General features: G+C 41.1%; 1 long non-coding RNA gene across 1 annotated transcript in view; it reads right to left on the bottom strand.

The window, feature by feature from the left end:
- Positions 1-14,458: 14,458 nt before the first annotated feature.
- The window catches only part of LOC123480852 (uncharacterized), a 112,746-nt gene continuing 104,168 nt past the window's right edge, over positions 14,459-23,036 (bottom strand). The window contains exon 4 of the long non-coding RNA XR_011650369.1: positions 14,459-14,544. This is a non-coding gene — a long non-coding RNA (uncharacterized lncRNA). The remainder of the gene's footprint in view (positions 14,545-23,036) is intronic.

Below are 23,036 nucleotides of genomic sequence, written 5' to 3'. Positions count from 1 at the left end.
AAAATCACCTGTAGAGGTAGAAGGCACAGGATTTGTTCTGAGAAGTTATGTAAGGGGATCAAGGCAGAGAAGAAACAGGTGAGTGAAGCACCCAGGTGGTCTTTGGACTAATCAAGCTTGTTAGCAGAGAAAGTTCAATATGATAAATCCTAGAAGTAGTACTTTTCTATCAAAAAGTAGAAATATTTTTAAAAGGGATGAGTACTATCAAATTGCCTTCTAAAATGTAATAGTTAAAAGCAAAAATGTACATGAAGATTTTTATTTGCCCGTAACTCCACCAGCTCTGGGAATTATCAGTGATTAAATGATTGTGACTAATAGATGAAACGTGAAACAATTATCTCATTTTAACTCAAATTTTAACATTATTAGCAAGGTTTAGAACATTCTCATTTGTTTGTTGGTCAGCTGCATTTACTTTTCCAGATCACTGGTTCATAGATTTTGTGTGGTTGCCTATTGGTTATTATCTTCATTAATTTGTAAAAACTCTTTGTATATCATCGATATGATACTACATATACATACGTATTTTATTACGTATGGGGACAGATATATAGATATTGCAGAGGTTATTCCTTGATCTACCATTTGTTCTTTAATGTTATTTGCTGTTTTTGTCAACCTGGCAAAGTTTCAAATTGTTACGTAGTAATATAAATTAATCTTTTTCTTGATAGTTTCAGAGTTCTGTGTCATAAAGTCCTGAAGACAATAAAGTACTGCCTTTAGTAATTTTTTATGTGTAGATCTTTCATTCAATGAAATTTATATTTGATACAAAATACATATTTAACTTTGTATTTCAAAGAGAAATCCAGTTGTCCAAATGTCTTATATTATAAAGTACATTCCTGCTCCATAGGTTTCAAATGCAACCTTTTTTAATCCCTCTTTACCATTTTATCGATTTATTTGTCCAATGTTTTAATAAAATTTCTTAATATCTATTAAAGTAAGTCTCTCCACAATAAAATTACTTTTGAAACCCTTTTGAGTAATCTTTCACATATGAACTTTCAGATAATCTTTAAGGGGGGAAAAAAAAAAAAAAACTTGGCAAGTCCCCTTCCACTGACTTCTCACCAAAACCACACATTAGGTTTCCAGTGGGAATTTCAGGAGAGTGGTAAACAAATCTGAGAAAGATGGTATCTTTACTTCTACATTTATTCAGCCCTGTATCTCTTCGGGGGAAATGGCGTTGCTGACTTCATGAGACTAACATTTCTTGCTACGTTTAGTCGGAGACTTTTCACAGTTCTCGTTGCTACCATTAATGAGCTTTAGAAAGTTGTAAATGATTGTTGATTAACTAAACTATCTCTATACATTCATCTTGCTTCCAAACACGTTTGTTAAATGCTACTGTGATTAGCTATTAGTCAAATGCTATTTCATTTAGATCTATCTGATTTTCTAGGCATATGGTCATGTTTTCTGCAAATAATGATAATCCTCCTTTCCATCACAGATACCATTTATTTATCTTATTGCATTGACTAGAATCTTCAAAAAAAAAGTAAATAATAATAATAGCATCTATATTTGGCCCCTAAATTAAATGAGAACACATTTAGTATTTAATGTGATGGTTATTGCTTATGTCTAACACTGTTTTTTATATTTAGCAATTTCCCATCTCTTCCTATTTATTTTTGAACTTCCACTAAGAATAGATGCTAAACTGATAGATTTGCTAATGTTGTACTATCCTTGAAAAATCCTATTTGATTACACTCTATTTGTTAAAATAATTTAAAGCATCCTTGCACTTCTGGAATAAATCTCACTTGAGCATGAAATGGCCCTTTATATAATTTTTAATGTACCATTTAAGATTTCTGTACCTATCGTCATAAGTAAGGCCAATTTTAGTCTGGTTGCTGCCCTTGTTGTTGACCTCGAAGGTCTACCGCCATATCTGAGTGTGTGACTCCCCAGTCATTCTTGGCCCCTCTTTGTTGAGTTTCCCTTCCCATATGCTCAGCAAAGCCTTAAGGGAAGCCCACATCCATTCTGGAACTTTCATTTCTCTGCATGCCCTTCATTTCTGGAACTCTGCACTGCAACTTCTGGTTGTTTCTGCCTCTGCAAACTCCAGTCTCCATCTCCACAACTCAGCAGGCTTTGTGTGGGCTTCTTCTGCCTGTACCTATGTCTGAAAATTGCCTTCAAGCATTAAGCCAAGAAGATCTTAGGGCTTACCTCATCTGTTCCCTCCTCTCCGGGATCATGGTGTGCGCTGCCTATTGTCCGATATCTAAAAATACTTGTTCCTTATATTTTGTCCAGCTTTACTGCAGTAGCTTAAATCTCGTCATTGTTACTCCTCTAATTATGAAAGCAGAATCCTAGTGCCTTTTTGATGATAGACATGTAAAAACTCTTTTCATTTCCCCAGTACTTAATTTCTTGTTCAGTTTTTGTTTTTGTCCTCTTCTCTTGAAGCAATTTGTGTCATTTTAATTTCCTTACGGAATGATGTAATTCCTCTGGATTCTCAAACTTAAATAATTATTCTCTTCTAATGATAGTACTGCCAGATTTAGCCAATGACAATGTAGGACACACAGTTAAACTTAAATTTCAGATAAACAGTGAATAATAATTTTGTGTAAGTGATGGGATATACTTCTAGTATGAGTGTTACAGTGGAATGAGTGGCCAGAGGGGAAATAAAGGCAGGACCCTCACCATTACAATCTAACAAAGAACTTAATACAGGAGGCTAACTGTAAAAGCTCACTGCTGACCCAGTAGTCCTGAGCCTGGTCTGTCTGATAAGGCTGCCAGGCATCCTGAACTACAAGTGAAACTATGATAGTGCAGAAGGGGGGAGCCCTTGAAAGTCTGTGCGTATCATCTCCACTCACTGGGAAAAGGAAAACCTTGAGACTGTGTACTCATCCCAAGGCCTGGAAGGGAGGAGGGGAGGGGGGTCCACAGTGCCCCAAGAAAAAGCCCATGAAACAACTTTAGTTAACTCCCTGCCTCCCGTCACGTATGCTAACTGAACAAATAGAGTCTGAGTAAGATAAGGATTCCGACTAAGAGACCCCCACCCATACCTATGTTTGGGTAGACACATCTCCCTGGGGAAAGCTGGCACCACCTACACCTGTCAATCAATATGTAACTTCTTCACCCCGACCCCACCAACTATGTAAGTCCTCAGGACAAAGTACTCTTTCTTGGCCTCTTCTCTTGTCCTCATGGCTCTCTTGCCACATGGGGGACCCCTGGCCACCTCTCTGCTGGCCACCTGGCCTCTAGCCACCTGGCCTCTGGCCACCATTGCTCTAGCCACCCTTGTTTTTGTTTTCCTGTTAGAATTTAACACTAATAAACTTTGCTTGCATGCTGGTAGGCTCACTGGCCTATAATTCTTTACTGTGTCGACAAGAACTGAGTTTCTGGAAGTTTCTCCCGTAACATAAGTATGTCCCATATATCAGAAGAGTGTTGTTTATCTGAAATTCAAATTTAACTGAGTGTAGGGTATTTTATCTGGCAAGCCTATCCATTAAGGATCCTTGTTTAAAAAGAAGTTTTGGTTTTTATTGATTAAGGCCAGTGCTTTTGTGTGTTTGGGGGATAAATTTTATAAAATATAGCAAATTCTGCCTTATATTTATTAATTTCTTGCTCTCATGTGTTCACTTGTGATTTACTTGGTTGTTCTCCTCTAGTTTCCTACGGGTTTGAATCATTTGTATTAAAATAATAAAGCAGTTTGAAGTCATGAATCTGGCTCTCAGAGCAGCTCTACCACATGATGGACACTTCTCAATGAAGAGGCTCATTTGCATTAATTTCTAAAGCATTTGTAATTTCTGTTACTTCCTCTTGATTCAAGAGTCATTTAGAAAAGTTTTTTTCCCAATTCTGAGTGGATTTTTATTATTTTGTTTTACCATTGAAATATAATATTTTGGTTTTGTAGTCACAATGTGTCCCAGAAGTTTCCTAGTTTGAGAAAAAAAATGTTAAAGCTTTTTGCAGGCCAAGTATATAATTAAATTTTGTGCATACTTTACACACATATTCGAAAAATATTTATTTTCTCCTTACTAATTCTGAATGGTGAAATATAGCAATGTCGGTTAATTATGTTATTTAAATCCTTTAAGTTTGTACTTGTTCTGGTACAGTTTACCTTGAACAAGATCATAACAAGTAGAAACACTCTTGAACTTTTGCTCAAGATCTGCAAATACAACAAGCTTTTCTCTCCATAATTTATGAAGCATCTTTACACCTGGCTGACTTTCTATGAAGAAATGTCCTTTTACAGGGACTGATTAGAAAACATATCATTGGAAGCCAGTTAACCCCTAGTCAGGTCATAAAAGCCCAAAACATGAATGGGGTTACGTAGACCAAGTGCCTTATACAATTTACCAAAGCCAAATGTGTTCATTCTTCCACATAAAAAGCATGATAGTCATTGTTTTCATCAATGAATTGCTTATAGGGATATAGAGAAGGCTGACGGAGATTTTTGTAACATTTTAATTTAGCCTCCAAAGTAAAAGCCTATAATGGCAAATTCAGAATTTTACCCTCTCTGAACAATTTGGGGGAAGAGACAAAAAAAAAAAAAACCCCCACAGAGGTTGGATTTGACTAATGCTAACCAGTCGATCACAAAATGAAAGGAAGAGTTAGTGCCACATCTATGTGTAATTATGAAAACTTGCAAATGGTGTTGTTTTTAGTTTTCAGGTGTGTCAGTCGCAGATTTTTGTGAAATAAACTAGACTTTCAAAATGTGGAGCTGTCTTCACTTTTCTGAGCTTTTCAATGGATTGCACCTATCTTTTGGAATGCTTCCTGAAATGCCTGAGCTATAGAATGATATTACAATTGTGAAAACACAAGGAGGCAGGCCTTTTGCTATGAGGATTATCGTGTGGTTAGAGCAGAAGCTAAAAAATTAGACCTCCTAGGTTCAAATTCTAGTTCTGACACCTCTTAGATAAATTATGTAATCTCCCCCCCCAAGGTTCAGTTCTTCAACGTTAAAATCCAGATGATGATGGCATGCCTCTCTCCACAGACCTGACACTCCCCAATATTGTATAAGCATCACAATCTGACTTAGCAAAATCTGTAAATAAAACACTGTTTTCATGTGGTTTTATTTTAAGCACTTCAAAATGCTGGTCCTCAAGGTCTGTAAGAGTCCTACCATTGTTGGCTTTTACCAGAGAACAACCCAGATCAATTACAAAGAAGATCAATGGCGCCATGTTCCAATTATTGTGATTGTTGCCATCTAGGAAACTGATGAGAGGGTTTCACCTTTGCACCACTGACAAAGTCAACTCCACGACCTCAAGCACATAGTGCAAACAACTTTCCCCAGTAAGGCTGCTCACCAGAAATCTCCCTCCAACTGACCCAACAAGGTGACATTCGGTAGCTCACCCTACCCCAAAAAAGCTCTGCAATTGGGTTGCACATCCCATGAAAGCCAAGATCCTGTCAATTTGCCATCTTGTATCTAGAAGCTAGAACAACGCCTGGCTTATACCCAATGTTAAATGTACAGTACATTTTTATGGAGATATAAGTGATAAATAACATTACATTACTTTCAACTGCACCACCTAATAATTGAGTATTTGTATACGATGTGAGACAACCACCACAGCAAGTCCAGTTAACTAACGTCCATCACCAACACATATCTTTAGACACGTTATTGAAAGGGATATTGATAGTGAAATGAAGTACATTTTTAATTCTTCAAGGTTTATAAAGAAATAAAATTTTAATATCATCCTGCCAAAGTCATAGGGGGTCACAAATGGAAACATCAAGTCTGATTTTACGAAACTGTGATAAGCTCAAAACGGAAGCAAACATGCCCGGAGAGGCAGTGCAGCGGGATCGAAAGCCCCCAAGGCTGGGTGTCAGACTGTGGGTTTCAGACCCAGCTCAGCTTCTGGGCAAGTTGCTTACTTTCCCTAAGCTTTAAAAATAGTTTATAAAGCTTATAAAGCAGCAGTCCCTGTGCTCACGTCACAGAAATGTTCAAATGAGAACAAGGGTTTTTAAAAAGGCTTTGAAACCTAGAAAGCACTACACAATACAAAGGAGTGTTTAAAAATGTAAAGTATAAAAGTATATTCATTACACCACGTGCTTTAAGGAATACGTTGAGTCATAAATGGAAAACTGCAAAAAATATAAACATTTAGCAGAGCTGTCTTCTTAAAAGAAAAAAACCCAAAAAGTGTGTCTACATAGCTGGTGCCCATTGTTTGATACTTGAAAAGAGCATCTAATCATATATGCTGAATTCACTGCTGGGAAAAGCCATTTTGTTTTGTATACTTTCTCCTCTTCATTTTTGTACAAAATTAAACTTATTGTCTTTATTTATAGAACAAGAAATAGCTGCTCACATTGTTTCTTTTCTATCTTGGCAACAGAGCCCAGAAAGTGTATGAAATATGCGGGTGGAGAACTTAAGAGTCTCAGAAAACACATCTCTTACTATTCGATGCACAAACAGGAAGGATGGCAGAAGTAAAGAGGAGGATGTACGCACAACACGCAAGTTCCTCTCTAGCACGTCCCCGACAAAGCAACTGGGAAAGAACATTAGCAAACTTCCACTTCGTTAAACGGCTGAGATGTTCAGCCAGTGACATGACTGAGTGTTGTAAAGAAGGCGAGGTGATACCGAAATGCGAGCTCAAATTGCTTTCTTTCCCCAGTCTGTCTGGTGAAATATTCGTTATAGTGATCCTGCTGCTTAGGAAATCTTTGGTTTTATGGATAACTAGTGAGAAAATAAGCCATGGGCAAAGTGTGTAAATGTCTGAACCAGGGTATAGAATCTCTTGATCATAAATGTCTAAATGCCTTGTTCTTTTATGTACATGTATAAACATGGCCATTAGGACAACACAGGATGCATGATGTGAAATGATGTTTCTGAGAGGGAAAGGTCTATTTTCTTAATTTGCAATAGTAAAAGTTTTATGTGTCATTTCCTTTTGGCTAGTGTCCATTGTAGCAAACTTACTTAATTCTGTTTCTCTTGAAAATCTGTATTTTGTTTTCTTTTGTCTTTCCTGGAATTATCTGTCATCTTCTCCTTCTCTACTGTGACATTCCCATCAGGACACAAACATTTTGTTATTTCTTCCATTTAAAAAAGTGCATAGACCCCATGAAACCTTCCAGCTATTACCTCATTTTCCCGCTGCTCTCTTTTTTGAAATTTTAAAAAATTTTATTAATTTTTAGAGAGAGGGGGTGGGAGGGAGAAAGAGAGGGAGAGAAACATCAATTGGCTGCCTCCTGCACATCCTGAACTGGGGGCCTGGCCCGTACCCCAGCCTGTGCCCTGACCAGGAACAGAGCTGTGACCCTTCTGTTCGCAGGCCGGCACTCAGTGCCCTGAGTCACACCAGCCAGGGCTCTGTCTCTCTCAATATCAACCCATTCCAATACGAATATGATCCCCACCACTCACTGAAACTGCTCTTGTGGATGCCGTGGAGGATGCCCATCTCTCCAAACCCTGCGCTCAATTTTCACTCCCATTTTACTCAACCTTTCATCAACATTTGGTACAGCCACTTGCTGTCTTCTTTTACCAATATTTTCTTCACTTCGTTTCCAATTTGATGGGCTGCGAAATTTAGGTTTTCTGATGGTTCCTCCTCCTCCAAACATGTAAATATTGGAGTGTCCCGGAGTTCAATCCTTAGTTTCCTCTCTTCTTTTCAATATTTATTCATGCATAAGCCTTTTTATCAAATTTCATGATTTCAATTAAATTTTAAATGATTCCCACATTTATATTTTGGCCCTAACCTCCTGCCTATATTCTAGACTCATATATATAACTGTCTACTCAATAATTCCACTTTGATGTCTAACAGTATCTAAAACCTAGCAATTCCGAAAGGAAGCTCTTTAACCTACCCTCCTCCAGAAAATCTTTTCCTCGTTTTCCCCATGTCAGTCAGTCAGAACCACAGTCACCCGCTTGCCCAGGCCAATAACATAAAAGTCATCCTTGGCTTCCCCCTTTCCCTCTAATCCTGCATCCCATCCTTCGCTCAGTACTCGGAGTCTATCCTCAGGATGTATCTAGAACATGGGCCCTTTCCACCACCTGCACTATGACCACCCCCATCGGGCCGTCATCATCATCACTCACCTGCCATTCCTTCCCAAGTGGTATGCTTGCTCTTCACTTTCATCTCCTAAGGTCCGTTTCTCCCCCAGCAACCAGAGTCATCTTTTAAAAACATAACTCCTTTCACATGTCCAGAATATTATCCAAACCAATCCATTTTCACTCGGTTACTTCCCTCATTACATTCAAATTTGTTGTTGAAATAATACCTCCTCAAAGAGGTATTTCCTAGAGAACCCATCCAAAATAGCCCCCTCCCCCACCTCTACCTGTTGGCAGGTAGAATGAGGTCCCATATATCCAGGCCTTCTTTGAGCTGTGCAGGTGCCCCTCCCTATGCTGGACCTGTTCAACCTACCAAATGCTTTTCTTCCACTCTCCCCTTCCCAAACAACATATTCCCAGTGCCCCAGAAGAAACATCTTTTGATCCCTCCTAGGACTCTTCCCCTTCCCTACACATCCCTCCTTCTCCCTCTGGCCAGGCCAGGGCCAGAACCGCAGACTATGAATCCCCTCTCTCTCCTGACTCCACCTCAGGTCCCTCCCCTCCCTCCCCTCCAAGGACCAAGTCCAACAGGCCTCAGCCCTCCAGGAGGTAGCAGGACCAGAAGGGCCCAATCAAGTCCACGTCCCCTTCTGCCTTTCTAATCTCTCCCAAATTGAACAACATCTAGGATCCTTTCCTCTGACCCCACCCATTTTCTCAAAGAATTTCAGTATCTGACTGTCTCCTACAATCTCACTTGGCAAGACCTTTGTGTCATACTCTCCACCTATCTGTCCCCTGAGAAGGAGTGTGTTTGGCTGGTGGCCCAGGCTCACGCTGACACCCTAAACAGGCAAGACCCCACCAGTGGCCCAGTAGGATCTACTACTATTCCCTGTGAAGACCCTAACTGGGACTACCAAGGCAAGAAACCAGGTCTGCACGCCTGCAATCACATAACTTGCCTCAGGGCAGGACTGCGGGCTGCCACACACAAGGCAGTCAACTACCACAGACTAAAAGAGATCTCCCAGGGAGCAGACAAGAAGACCACCACGTTTCTTACTAGACTATGGGAAGCCCTCCAATGTTTACTAATCTGAACCCAGAACCCCTGGAGGGTACCCTACTCTTTCATATGCATTTTATCTCCCCATCAGCTCCAGACATATGCCAAAAGCTCCAAAAATTAGAGGCAGGCCCTCAAAGTAGCCCAGATGAGCTAGCTAATCTAGCCTTTAGGGTTTTCAACACCAGAGAGGAGGAAAAGGCCCAAAAGGAAAGGGAAAAGGAGGAAGCTAAGGCCAGGTACCATAACCAGGCCTACCAGCTACTTGTCTTAGCATTAAAAGAGACCCAAGATTTCCCCAGACAAAAGGGAAAGACGTTTAGGGGACCTGTTTCAGGTTTGGGAAAATTGGGCATTGGGCCAATGTCCAAGCCCCTGATCCCCTCTGGGGCTGTGCCCACTGTGCAAAATAGACGACCACTGGAAGTCCAATTGCCCCTGGGCCTATCAAGGCAAGGGACTATCGGTTCCCCACTCAGAGCAGACCCCTGGTTTTGAGCTCCCATACCTTCCGGGGTTAGCAGCAGCAGACTGACGGTGCCCAGGAACCACATATGGCCCCACCATAATCAACAGGACAGAACCTTGGCTAACTCTATCAGTAGCAGGTAAACCAATCTCTTTTCTCATTGACGCAGGGGCTATCTCCTCTGCTCTCCCTGAATACTCCAGGCCAACATTCCATTCCACAGTCTCAATAGTAGGAGTCGATGGCATAGTCTCACAACTGTTAGCCACCCCTCTCCTACTCTGTTCAGTAGAGGACCGCTTATTTACTCACTCAACCCTGGTCCTCCCTCACTGCCCTACACCAATTCTTGGAAGAGACATTCTCACCAGACTTAAGGGCCAACTACTCATTCCTTCTCCTTGAAACTTGCAGGGATTTTCCTTCTCTCTCTAACAGATTTACCCCTAGCTCACTGCTCCCCACCTTTCCTCCCACTTTGTTAACCCAGAGGTATGGAACACTGAAACCTCAGTCATTGCCAGCCTCCACTGAACCAGTGTGTGTCAGGGATCTGACCCAAGACCTGGCCAAGTCCCAATACCCAATAGCCCTCAAAGCATTGCAAGAAATTAAACCTGCAAGTACTCACCTCTTGCAGGTAGGACTTCTATGACCGACTAATTCCCCATATAACACCCCAATTTTGCTGGTAAAAAAAACCTGGTAGAACTTAGTCCAGACCTACGAATCATTAACCAGGCTGTAATTCCTATACATCCAATAGTCCCAAACCCCTTCACTATTCTCTCCCTCGTACCACCCTCTACCACCCAGTACTCTCTCCTAGACCTTAAGGATGCCCTCTTTACTGTCCCCTTACACCTCGACTCCCAAGACCTCTTTGCCTTCACCTGGACGGACCCAGACACACGTCACTCCCATCAGTTAACCTGGATCGTCCTTCCCCAAAGGTTCCGAGACAGCCCCCACCTGATGGGACAGGCATTGGCCCATGACCTGCGCAATGTTGATCACTCCCCCTCTACTCTCCTATAAGACATAGATGAACTCCTACTATGCAACCCATCCTTTCCAGACTCTCAACAAAACACCACCAAACTCCTAAACTATCTAGGACAGCTAGGATATCAAGTCTCAGCCCAAAAGGCTCAAATATCACAGACATCAGTCACCTACCTTTGTAGGTGTTACCTTAACATCCACTGAGAAGGGAATGACACCAGAAAACAGCTAGAAAAATTAACTTTCTCAACCTTCTTTCCCAAGAAAAGCAGGACTGTCTCCCCCTGTACTGAGCTCACACTGTGGCAGTTCGTTATGGGAAAAAGCAGGATCCATTGATTCTGAATTTATAGACAAACCCTTCCAAAATCCCATCATCAACACCCAAGTTGCAGCATCCCTAGCGGCACAAGGACGTGAATACTGGGGCACCAAATACCCTAGGACTAAACCACTGGTTAACAGAAGATATATTTCAAGAAACCCAGCCCTTTCTGCTCGCAGAACACCAAGTTTCTGCAGAAATCCACCACTCTCTGGGGGTAGATGGATTTGCAGATCACGGGCCTATTGGACCCTGCCCCTAAAATGGACAGGGGTGTGCTTCTTTGGGATACATTCTCCCTGACAATCAATCGCATGGAAGAATAACATACTTCCCTCTCCCCTTAGGGGACAAGGACACTTATTCAAAAGGGGCAGCCCATTGATCCCCATAATAGCATGCTAAGAGTTCTCTCCCTGGCAGGTGGCACCGCCTTAGGTATTCACCACCAATTATCTCTAGAAACAGCGGAGGCACTGACCAAGATGGGGGAAACCTAGCTGCACTCCAGGAGCAGGCAGACTCCCTAGCAGGGGTAGCCCTTGAAAACCAAAGAACCCTAGACCCACTCACAGCATCAGAAGGGGGGACATGTCTGTATCTCAAAAAACAGTGCTGCTTCTATGTTAACGCATCAGGCCAGGTCCAACAAAACATTCAGGGATCCTGGAGTCTGCATCGAAAATCAAAAATCTGAGTCCCTCCATAAATCCCAGTTCCTGGCTCTCCGGATGACCTGGCTACTGCCTTTCCTGGGACCCCTACTTCCAATACCCCTACTCCTTTGCTCGGACCATGTATCTTCAACCTGCTTGTAAAGTTTATATCTTCCAGACTGGAGCAGTTCAAAAAACAAGTCGGAGTGGTACTTGTCCTGCAGGATTAGCAAGCTGAGTAAGCACAAGTGCAAACCCAACTCACAGATATGGCTTGGGGGCAGCTCTATGACTCTTCCCAGCCAGAAGCAGCTCCAGAAGAGCAATCTTCACCCATTTACCCCCAGCTTTATGAAAATAATAAAAAGCAGCCTGGGATGAAAGGGTCAGGCCAGTTTTCCAACCCATCAGACTGCTCATGACTCAGTTATCTCAACTCGCTTGATAGCTCGAGGCTCCATGGAAACTCTCTCCCATCTTGCATGAGAGACATCCGATGCCAGCCACAATGGCCAGTGGTCGGACTGACCTTCCTGCACCTGGGACGGCCTGGCCCTTTACCTAACCCACTGTCCTGCCTGACTCACACCTTGAAACCCTGAGGCAACAGTCCAGAAGAACAACAAACTAACCCCTCCCTTATTCCCCCACAACCTCGCACCTTTTCTTTTAAAAACCCCATTCTTGCCTTCCTCGGTGGCTGCAGTCCGCCCAGATTCAGCCCCCTGTAAGTGCAGCTTCAAATAAAGGCACTTGGGTCAGATCCACAGGCTCCTCCCATCTCTATCTCTTGTGCTTCTAACAGTCAGTACCTTGTCTTCTGCTTTGTTCCTAAGCAAGTAGTTGCTTGGGACATTGCTCTGCTATTTGTACATTATTGCTACTTTTAACGTATATTAAACACCTCACACACGTTGCATATAGAGGTAAGGTGTACAGGAAAAATGAGGCACAACTTACGTGAAGTAGTTACATCATAAAATCTAACATAGAAAGAAAAATCCTTTGTGATTGAATACCCTGCCCAATGAAGTGCCCACGTTTGCAGAGACTCTGCAATATATGACATCCATTTTAAAAACAGGCATAGAGTCAATTTTACCACCTTTTGGTTAACATAAAAATTATTTTAAGTTTTTAAGTTAAATGCCATTATGGTTTACATACACCCTTAGTAAACAGGAAGTGTGCGCGTTCCTTGTGTGTATGTGAGCAAAATGAATGTATATTCATACAATATAGCACTATTAACAAGTATCAGTGAATGAACTATCACTTTATCTAAAACCTGGGTGAATCTCAAACATGACTTTAAGCAAAAGAACCTGACACAAAATAATGAATAGTATGTGATTCAATGTTTACAAAAATTTAAAACCAAGCAAAATTAATTATGGTCTTGGAAATCAGGAAAGGAAGAGGAAAACAACAATGTAACATTTGTGTTTCTATAGCATTTCCCACGGAAAACAATCCCACGGACCTCCCGACTTTGCCTCAGCCTGCGGCCCTCTCAGAACTCCTCCTCCTTGCGGACGGCCGCGGAGTCGAGATGGGACAAGTGACTGCAGAATTACATTTAGTTTATAAAGAGCTCTGCTCTATTGGGGGATAAAAAGCACTTTGGAAATATACACAATTATTGTTGCCTTAGAAGTAAACCTACAATAAGAGAAAATCCATTAGCAAGTGTTTCTGTTAAATGCTTTCTCAGGTGGTCATTCAGAGATACATTTGAAGATGCAAAGTGTAGGAGACCCAACAAACTCTTCCCAATAAAAAATACTTTAAGTGTCCAACTCATAAAATCTAACATAGAAAGAAAAATCAAGCAAATTAAGTGCTAATCACAGAGAGCCCTCAGAGAACAGTAATTTCGAAAACAAGCTAAAAGCAAATCCATTACTCAAGAACAACAGCCTAAAGACTTGCCAAAGAGCACCAGTTTAGAGAATTTCAAAATAACTTGCCTATTTTTCCCCAAGCAAAGGTCACGATAACAACTTGATCTCGCTGTTTGCCACCACCCTAGGGGATCTGGGATGCCTGGGGTTTTCTGTTACTCTTTTAAATCGGCAACACCACCTCAAAGCCTATTAGTTCAAATTACAGTTGAACCGATAGCAGAAATGAAGGTGTACATTTTAATATTAACAAGATATTGTATTTTATTTAAAATCCTTTCGTTTTTACAAGTACTGCAGAGGCTCAGCCTTTGCATGTGGATGAAACACGACTTTACAGCCCAAAAGCGAGCTGCTATCCGTAAACTACTTATGACACTTCCCTTTTCCCTGCCAGCTTACCTTGTTCTCTCAGATTTACTTCATCTAGTCTGAAGAAGAGAAACAGTAACAGTACTTCAGTTGTTGTGTAGTGTATGTGGTCACTGTGGAAAGCTTTATACATAAATACTCTCTAATGTGTTAACTCTACAGGGTAGATTGCATTGTTATCCTCGTGGTACACGGGAGGTTAAGAAGATCGCCTACCACTTAGATAGCAAGCTTTAAAAAGGAGGACCCCCTCTGCTCCCCAACTCAAGTCCTGAAAAAAATCAAAAATGTTAAAGAAGGCTCATTAGCTGTTTTTCTGATTACAGAATTCATCTTTCAGGATTCTGTGTTTGTAGTATATAGTTGCACTCACAGAAGTGGAATTTAGAAACTTCTTTTGGTTTTCAGAGCAAATTGCTTATTTTACTTTCTTAAGGACAACTATACAGGCTTAATTTATGTAAGTCCTCACATGGAGCCCTATAAATACGCGCCATATGTTTTTGGGGAGCAGAACATACAGGATGTTGTCAAGGTCAAGCAGAATCCTATCAAGGAGTCCTTCAGAGTTCAGTTCTTCTCATCCCTGAAAATTAGTTTAAATTAAATTAGTAAATATTGTTATGTGATTCCTGATTGCTCGACCACGTAGCAGTTACATGGTGTTCCATTAATTAGTTCCAGTTATCTATTAAATTTTCTGATAAAGCAAGGTAATTTTATCTGTGGGATCATGTTTCATAATGAAAGAAAACGCCAGTCTCCAAAACAGGTTCCACTTGTTCTTAACCCTATAACTTCACTCGTGCTATGGCCCTCGTTGAAAGAACCACACCCCGATCTATTTCAATTTGAGTCCCTCTTCAAGGTCTAAGCAGACTTTGCACCTGCAGCCATCACTGACTTCTACCTGCCGATTGCTTTTCTGATGACATACCTCTCCGTCTCCTCTCCTGGCTGCCCTGAAGGCATCTCGCAGTGTCCTGCATATGTCCTCGAGACACGTTGTCGATGACATGTCATTTGTGTCTGCAGCACAGAGTTTAGCACTGAATCACTTGTTGTTTTACTCTGTTCACCTTTAATTTCTAAGTGTTAGTCTAGCATATTTTATTGAAATATATGATCCTTAAGGGCAGAAACCAAGTAGTATATGTCTTTATTATCAAACACTGCAACTAGCCCATAACTAAGAACATGGTTAAGTGCTGGGTGAACAGAACCCTAGAATTGCTCAGTGTTGCACCGCCCCACCCCCCGACACGTACACAGAAAACGTTGTAAAGCCTCCGTGAGGTGATTTATGCAGTTTGTTAAATAGCAAGCTCTTAGCAAAAGAGCACTTACCAGGTAAACACACATGCTCAATTTTTATTTAACCAAAGGCTGTCATCTTCATTTGAAACACACATCAGGGTGACAAAAATGCAAAACACAAAAATGCATTTTGCAAAAATGCCTATGTTACTAGATTGGGAGAGTGTGGAGAAAAGGCATTTTGATGCAGTATGGAGAATTTTTAAAAAATCAATATAGCCTTTTTGGAGGGAAATCTGACATTGCAAAATGATTCTACAAATAGTCATTTTCTTAGATCTTTTAATTTTTTAAGCTTATACTTTTTCTGGTAATTAATAAACCCATATTACTTTTTAACATTTTTACTGTTTTATGTTTATTAAATGTGATGAAGTTAATGATCAGTGATAAACTATCTCAAAAATAAGCCCAAACATGTCTTACACTAATAAGTAACTACTGGCAGTTGGTGTACTTTTTCTCTAGGGGATTTCTTTAACATGTATTAAAGCTCTCCTATTGAAAGCACCGAGACATGACCGTGATGGTTCAAAGCACAGATGTGGGAGCCAGATGACTTACTCTCAGGTCCCGGTTCTGCCCCTTAGCATCTGTATGACTTTCTGCAGGTGACTTAACCATCTCTATGCTTCTGCTTTCTCATCAGTAAAATGGGGGTAGCAGTAATACCAATTTAGGGCTGTAGTGAGGATTAAACACATTCATAGATAATTGCGTTTACAGCAGTGTCATGAAATGCTTTGCAAGTTTTGCTTTATTATTAGTATCACTATTTATTGAGCATCCATTATGTGCTAGGGGCTGAGGATGTAGTGGTGAAACCTTACCTTCCAATGGAAGAAATTATACAGGTTGTTGACTAAATTAACAAATACGCCTATTCTTAAAATTATGGCAAATATCCTGATAGAAAAACGGTGGTTGATACGAGAACTAATAAAGGAGATGGCGTGGGACCCAAGATACGCCTCCATGATATGCAGATTGTTTTGATCAAAAGGGAACTTTAGCTGCAGGCTCAAAAGAAACTTCTGCCCTTGCCCCCTTTAACTACCCAGAAGATTTTGAATTAGAAGCCTTGTCCATAGAGATAACTTAAGGTCTGCTCGTCTTTTCATCCTGCAATGACCTTTGGAAGCCCCCCAGGCACCTTGCCTTATCTCCAGTTTAGGATGTCTTATAAACCCATGTTCCCTTTCTCTCTCTGACACTGCATATATGTGGGGTCTCTGACTCTCCCACGTATGCGGGGTCCCCATACATATGTATGTACTAAATTTGGTTATTTTCTCTTGCTAATCCAGCTCATGTCTATTTGATTCTTGGAGCAGCCAGAAGAACCTTGAGGGTGGAGAAAAGTTTGATCCTCCCCCACAGTACCAAGTGCACATTGCTGGTCCTGAAGGATTATCCAAGGACCAATGGAAAGAAGAATCTTCCAGGCAGAGTGAAGAGCAAATGCACAGCACAGCCAATACAGTGAAGAAGACCAGGCTGTGACAGCGAGAGTGTCACAGACTAAGAGGAGGCAGCATGATTAGAGCCCAGCCATGAGAACCACGTCAGAGACGTGGGATATTGTACCAGTTCATCTGAAAGCCAATGCAGAGTTTTAGGCAAGGAAGTGACATAATTAAATTTATATCTTAATAAAAATCATCCGGGCTAGAAAATTATATAAAGTATCTTGAGTTCTTGTACATGTGTACAAGACACACGTATAATAAAATCTCCACACTTGGAAGAATTCAACAACACATTCTCTTTTTTACACAGTCAAAACACTCCAAATTATGTAAAAAACTATAAATTATATATGCACACAAATGCACTATACATCTGTGTGTACATTATATATTTACACATATGTATGACTGTTTGGGCACGCTGTTCTGTACCCAACTGCACTATTGGGAGGACGGGTCTCTTACAGCTTCAACAAGCAATTCTGGGACACCAGCAAAATGTCCAAGGATTCAACTCAGTTCTGACACTACTAGAGATAGCATCAGATTCCACAGGTTCTGGGTCTTTCCTAAAACACTGGTCACCCCCCCCCATTTTCAGGTGCCAGTCGCAAACAAGTCCAGGTTGTCACCTGTGCTTCTCCCTTGCTTCTGTCTGATCAAGTTATAGATTGGAGGTGTCCATGACCACCCCCCTCAAGTTCAATTATTTGCTTCAATGGCCCACAGAACTCAGAGAAACATGTTACTTAGTAGATTACCGATGAATTACAAAAGGATAAATAATTCAGGAACAGGCAAATGGAAGAGATGTATATGGTCAGGGATGGGAAAGGGTGTGGGGTTCCCATGTTCTCTCTCCCAGCACAATACTTTCCCCCAATCTTCACGTGTTTACCAACATGGAAACTCTCTGAACCCTCTTCTTTGGGGGGTTTATAGGTTTTCATTACATAGGCATGACTGATTGAATCATTGCCTATTGGTTATTGACCTCAATCTCCAGCCCCGCCCCCAGGAGACTGGGGGATAGAACTGAAAGTTTCAACCCTCTAGTCACGTGGTTGGCTCTCCTGGCAACAAGCCCCCATCCTTAGGTGCTTCCAAGAGCCACCTTCACATAACAAAAGATATCTTTATTGCTCTCATCACTTAGGAATTTCCAAGGAACAATATTGCACACGGTGAACCAATTATCTTTATTTACTAAATTTACAAGTTGATTTTATTTCTAGGGACCATTGCCTTACTGTTGACTTTAGAATCAAAACGCAACTGCATTGTTAAATGATGGTCATTGCGTACTGTTTGTAAAGAAAAAACATACGTAATAATACAACTGTCCATATACTGGGGATTGGTAAAATAAATTTTGATATATACGTATATTGGACAACTAAGCAGCTATAAAATGCATGGTGTAGATCTATATGGACCAAAATGAAATAGTGTTAAAACATAAGGAAGGAGGGAGAGAACCAAGATGGCGGCGTAGGTAGACACACTGCGCCTCCTCGCACAACCAGAACTGACAGAGAATCGAACAGCAAGGGGGACCAACACCAAGAAAATAGAAAATAACCATTCATCCAGACTGGTAGGAGGGGCGGAGACGGGCACCGGGGTGGAGAGGACTTGCGTGGCTGTGGCGGGACTGAGACTGGCGGAGTGTGGGACAAATGGCGCAGGCAGTCCGAGCACTAGCAGACCCTGCGGCCCCACATCTGCACAGATAAACCGAAAGGGCCGGACTCAGAGAGGCGGAGAGTGGGGCAGGCAGAGCAGCGGGTAGCACCCCGCGGCACCAAATTCGCCCACAGATAAACCTGACGAACGGCGGGCAACGAAGCAGACTGTGCAACCCAGGGCTCCAGCTCCGGGAAATAAAGCCTCAAACCTCTGATTGAAAGCGCCCTTGGGGGTTGGGGCGGCAGCAGGAGAGACTCCCAGCCTCACAGAAAAGGTTGTTGGAGAGACCCACGGGGCCTAGAGTGTGCACAGGCCCACTTACTCGGGAACCAGCACCAGAGTGGCCCAGTTTGATTGTGGGTAGCGGAGTGAAGGATTGAAATCCGGAGGAGAGTGAGGCGGGCGCCATTGCTCTCACTCGGCCCCTCCCCCTCGTACAGCGTCACAGCTCACAGCTCAGCCACCAGCGTTACCCCGCCCTGGTGAACACCTAAGGCTCCGCCCCTTAAAGTAACAGACGTGCCAAGACAAAAAAAAAAAAAAAAAAAAAAAATGGCCCAAATGACAGAACACTTCAAAGCTCCAGAAAAAATACAACTAAGCGAGGAAGAGATAGCCAACCTATCGGATGCACAGTTCAAAGCACTGGTTATCAATATGCTCACAGACTTGGTTGAATCTATTCGAAAAACAGATGAAAAAATGAAGCCTATGCTAAGAGAAACAAAGGAAAATGTACAGGGAACCAATAGTGATGAGAAGGAAACTGGGACTCAAATCAATGGTGTGGACCAGAAGGAAGAAACAAACATCCAAACAGAAAAGAATGAAGAAACAAGAACTTGGAAAAATGAGGAGAGGCTTAGGAACCTCCCGGACGCCTTGAAACGTTCCCACATCCGAATTATAGGGGTGCCAGAAGGAGAAGAGGAAGAACACAAAATTGAAAACTTATTTGAACAAATAATGAAGGAGAACTTCCCTAATCTGGCAAAGGAAATAGACTTCCGGGAAGTCCAGGAAGCTCAGAGAGTCCCAAAGAAGCTGGACCCAAGGAGGAACACACCAAGGCACATCATAATTACATTACCCAAGCTTAAACGCAAGGACCTACATCCAAGATTACTGTATCCAGCAAAGCTATCACTTAGAATGGAAGGGAAGATAAAGTGCTTCTCAGATAAGGTCAAGTTAAAGAAGTTCATCATCACCAAGCCCTTATTATATGAAATGTTAAAGGGAGTTACCTAAGAAAAAGAAGATCAAAAATTGGAACAGTAAAAATGACAGCAAACTCACAGTTATTAACGGCCACACATAAAACAAAAACGAGAGCAAACTAGGCAAACAACTAGAACATGAGGGTTGTCATTAAGGGAGTGGGAGGGGGAGAGGGGGGAAAGGTACAGAGAATAAGTAGCATAGATGATAGGTGGAAAATAGACAGGGGGAGGGTAAAAATAGTGTAGGAAATGTAGAAGTCAAAGAACTTATAAGTTTGACCTATGGACATGAACTATAGGGGGGAAATGTGGGAGGGAGGGGGGTGGGCAGGATGGAGTGGAGTGGGGGGGGGAATGGGACAACTGTAATAGCATAATCAATAAATATATTAAAAATAATAAAAAAACATAAGGAAGGAGAAAAAGGTAAGTTCTACGGATGTACAATTAGTAATAAAAATATCTTTGTGAACATAAATAGTACCTATGGATAAATATATAAAAATAGATATGTTTGTTTAGCTAGACCTAAAAGTTTACACATGAAACTGTTAACATTGATTGCTCCTTGAACAGCAGGGCAAAGGGGTGGTTGAACACTTATTTTTCACTTTAAATGTTTCTTAGTGTTTCAATTCTTTGTAATAAAAGGAAGCAATAAAAATATAAAATTAATAAAATAAACCCCAAGCTCAACTTTAAATCTTTATAACAAAAGTAATTTATAGCATAGAAAAGCATTGAAGACACGTCAGTGAAAAAACACCCAGCCTTAGAAAAATTCTTACAAGAACTTATTTGAGCCAAACTGATGACAATTTCCAGGAAGCACAATCTCAAGAAATTGAAAAAATGCTCCTGAGAACGGCAGTTTTACCATTTATTTTACACATTAGAATCAAAGTGAGGCAGGATTGTAAGAAACTAGGAAAATTCCTTGGCAAGTGGAATGGGGAAACCGAGACAGACAGCTGAACAAACTGACGGAGCATTTTACATCCATGTAGAGAGGCCATCTCCCTAGAGATAACATCTAGGCCTCAGTTGTGTCTCATCTCCAGGCCCGGAAAAGCAGCAAAACCAGGAGGTTGATCCATTGCAATGACTAACAACCCCCTACCTTGGCACTGACCTCCAGTAAGATTGCTTCCTGCAAAAAAGAGATAAAAACCTCCAAAACAGAGGACAGAGCACATTCTTCCCTCCCTGAAGCACTGAGCATGCCCATGCCTTTTCCTTCCCCCTTTCCTTCCCCCACAGGCATGCATCTCCTAAACTCTGAGGACCCCCACCAGACTTGCAACCAGGGAAGCAATGAGCAGCAGTAGCTCGTCCTGGGCTCACCTCCTGAACCTGTCTCCAAGCCCTCTTTTCCTTGACTTCCCAGTGAGCTAAAGCAGCCCAGCCTAGGTTTCTTCTGTTGCGTCTTCTATACTCAGACATTCCTTGTTTTACTGTCCCCAGCTTCAATAAACATACCCGCATAATCACCTGGACTCGTGTTGTGAAATCTTTCCTGCACAAAGTCAAGAACAGCACACTACTGGCTGGCCCTAGGCAGATCTGCTTAGAACCAGGTCCCCTGTGTGGTACCAAGAGGAGGAAACCTCTAAAATTCATAAAGAGTAAAACGGACACGCTCATACTTTTTTCACATTGGTGGGTATAGGATAGTTAACAATAAACATTTATAGCACACAGAGACGGTGTGGGGGTAACGAGATAGAAATATAGCCTCATCACGCTCTGGCGCCCATGGCTGTGCGCTGACGGGTCTAGGAATGAAAATTGCTCTGACATTTCAAAGGTATGTTATCTTAGATGCACAAAGACAACAGACAGTTTCAAAGGTAGACTGGCCTTTGTCATGGAAGTTACAGGACTAGGACCCAACTACGCAACACGGACTGTTTTTAGTTAGGAATTTTTGCATTCAGACCACCCCATGTGGTTACTTTGATCTCAGGGTTTGTAAGGCCGCCATGCGGGCCTCCCCTGAGCTCGTCAGGGTTAGTATGTGGCACAATTTTCATCCACACATAAGCAGTAAGTGAAGTGAAGAGAAGATTGATCTATGCTATTTATAATTTTTAATATAGTATGGTACAACTAAGGTATTTCCTGTTCATTAACCAACAGGCAGAATTAAGGGATCTCTGTCAGTCATTATTGATCAGGTAATTCAACCTGATGTCAGACTAATGCATAACCTGTGCGGTGTGAGCTTTACTCCACAGTGGCTTCATCTTCCTTAGCAATTCTTCCACCACCTTCAACTTACCTTTTTGAGAATAAATGGATATTGAAAGACTTTGATCAGAGTACAGGTAGATATGGCAAGTCTATGGATATCCTATACTTGTCCACAGGTGTCTGAAGGTGAATCATGAAACCTCCTTATTATCTCTTATAATTAGAGGGACTAGCTAATTATATCACGTTATTAAGGTGCACTTTACAGGGACATGAGAAGTTAAAGCCATCTAATTCAGCATGATTCATTTCTATGACGCTGCTGAATGACAGATCCCGGATGCCAGACTTGCCATTCAATAGTTTTAGGACAGCTACTAGGAAACTGTACCCAACAAAATGTTGATATTGTATCAATGAATCCACCATATTACAGACCATCATTATTAAAAAATATGTTCTCCAGAACACTAACTCAAAGAACATTTAATAGCTGTCACATGTTTTCAAAAGAGATGCAGGTTATTGATTAAATAAACAGAAATGTTGAGGAAACAGCTGATGGGGGGCTTCAGTGGGGGTGGAGGGACTGAGGAAATTTTTAAGAAAGAAAAACTCATAGACATGAAAAACAATATGGTGATTGGGTTTTTCAGTAACAATACATATTGCTTTTTCCTTTTAAATAGTTTTAGTCTTGAATTCTATTTTGTCTAATAATAATATGTTACAGTAGCTTTGCTATCACTATGGTTGTTATTAGTATTTGTTTAGAATATCTCAACCCATCCATATATTTTCATCTTTCTTGGGTCATTTCATTTCACACATCTCTAATAAAAAGCACATAGCTGGATATTAACTTTTCCGAGTTGTAGTTCTCTGTTTTTTAACAGGGTTATTTAAACCATTTACACTTATTTCTTATACTTTCTACTTGTCCAAATCATCATTTTTTTGTGTGTGGATTATTATTTATTTACTATGCTTTATTATTTATTCTTTATTTCCTGTGCTTTATTATTTATTCTTTAATAAATTTACTAAATTGATTATATGTTTTACACAGTGTTTTTATTCTATAGTTTTTCTTAAGTTAGTTGGAAGTTATACTACCTGTTTCTGCTATTCTAATAGTTTTACTCAAATTTTTAACACATACACTTTAACTTATGTGAAATTTATAT

The sequence above is a fragment of the Desmodus rotundus genome, chromosome 1, assembly GCF_022682495.2.
Source record: "Desmodus rotundus isolate HL8 chromosome 1, HLdesRot8A.1, whole genome shotgun sequence".
NCBI lineage: Eukaryota > Metazoa > Chordata > Mammalia > Chiroptera > Phyllostomidae > Desmodus > Desmodus rotundus.
Note: the sequence above shows the minus strand (reverse complement) of the source record. Positions and strands in the feature narration are given on the sequence as shown.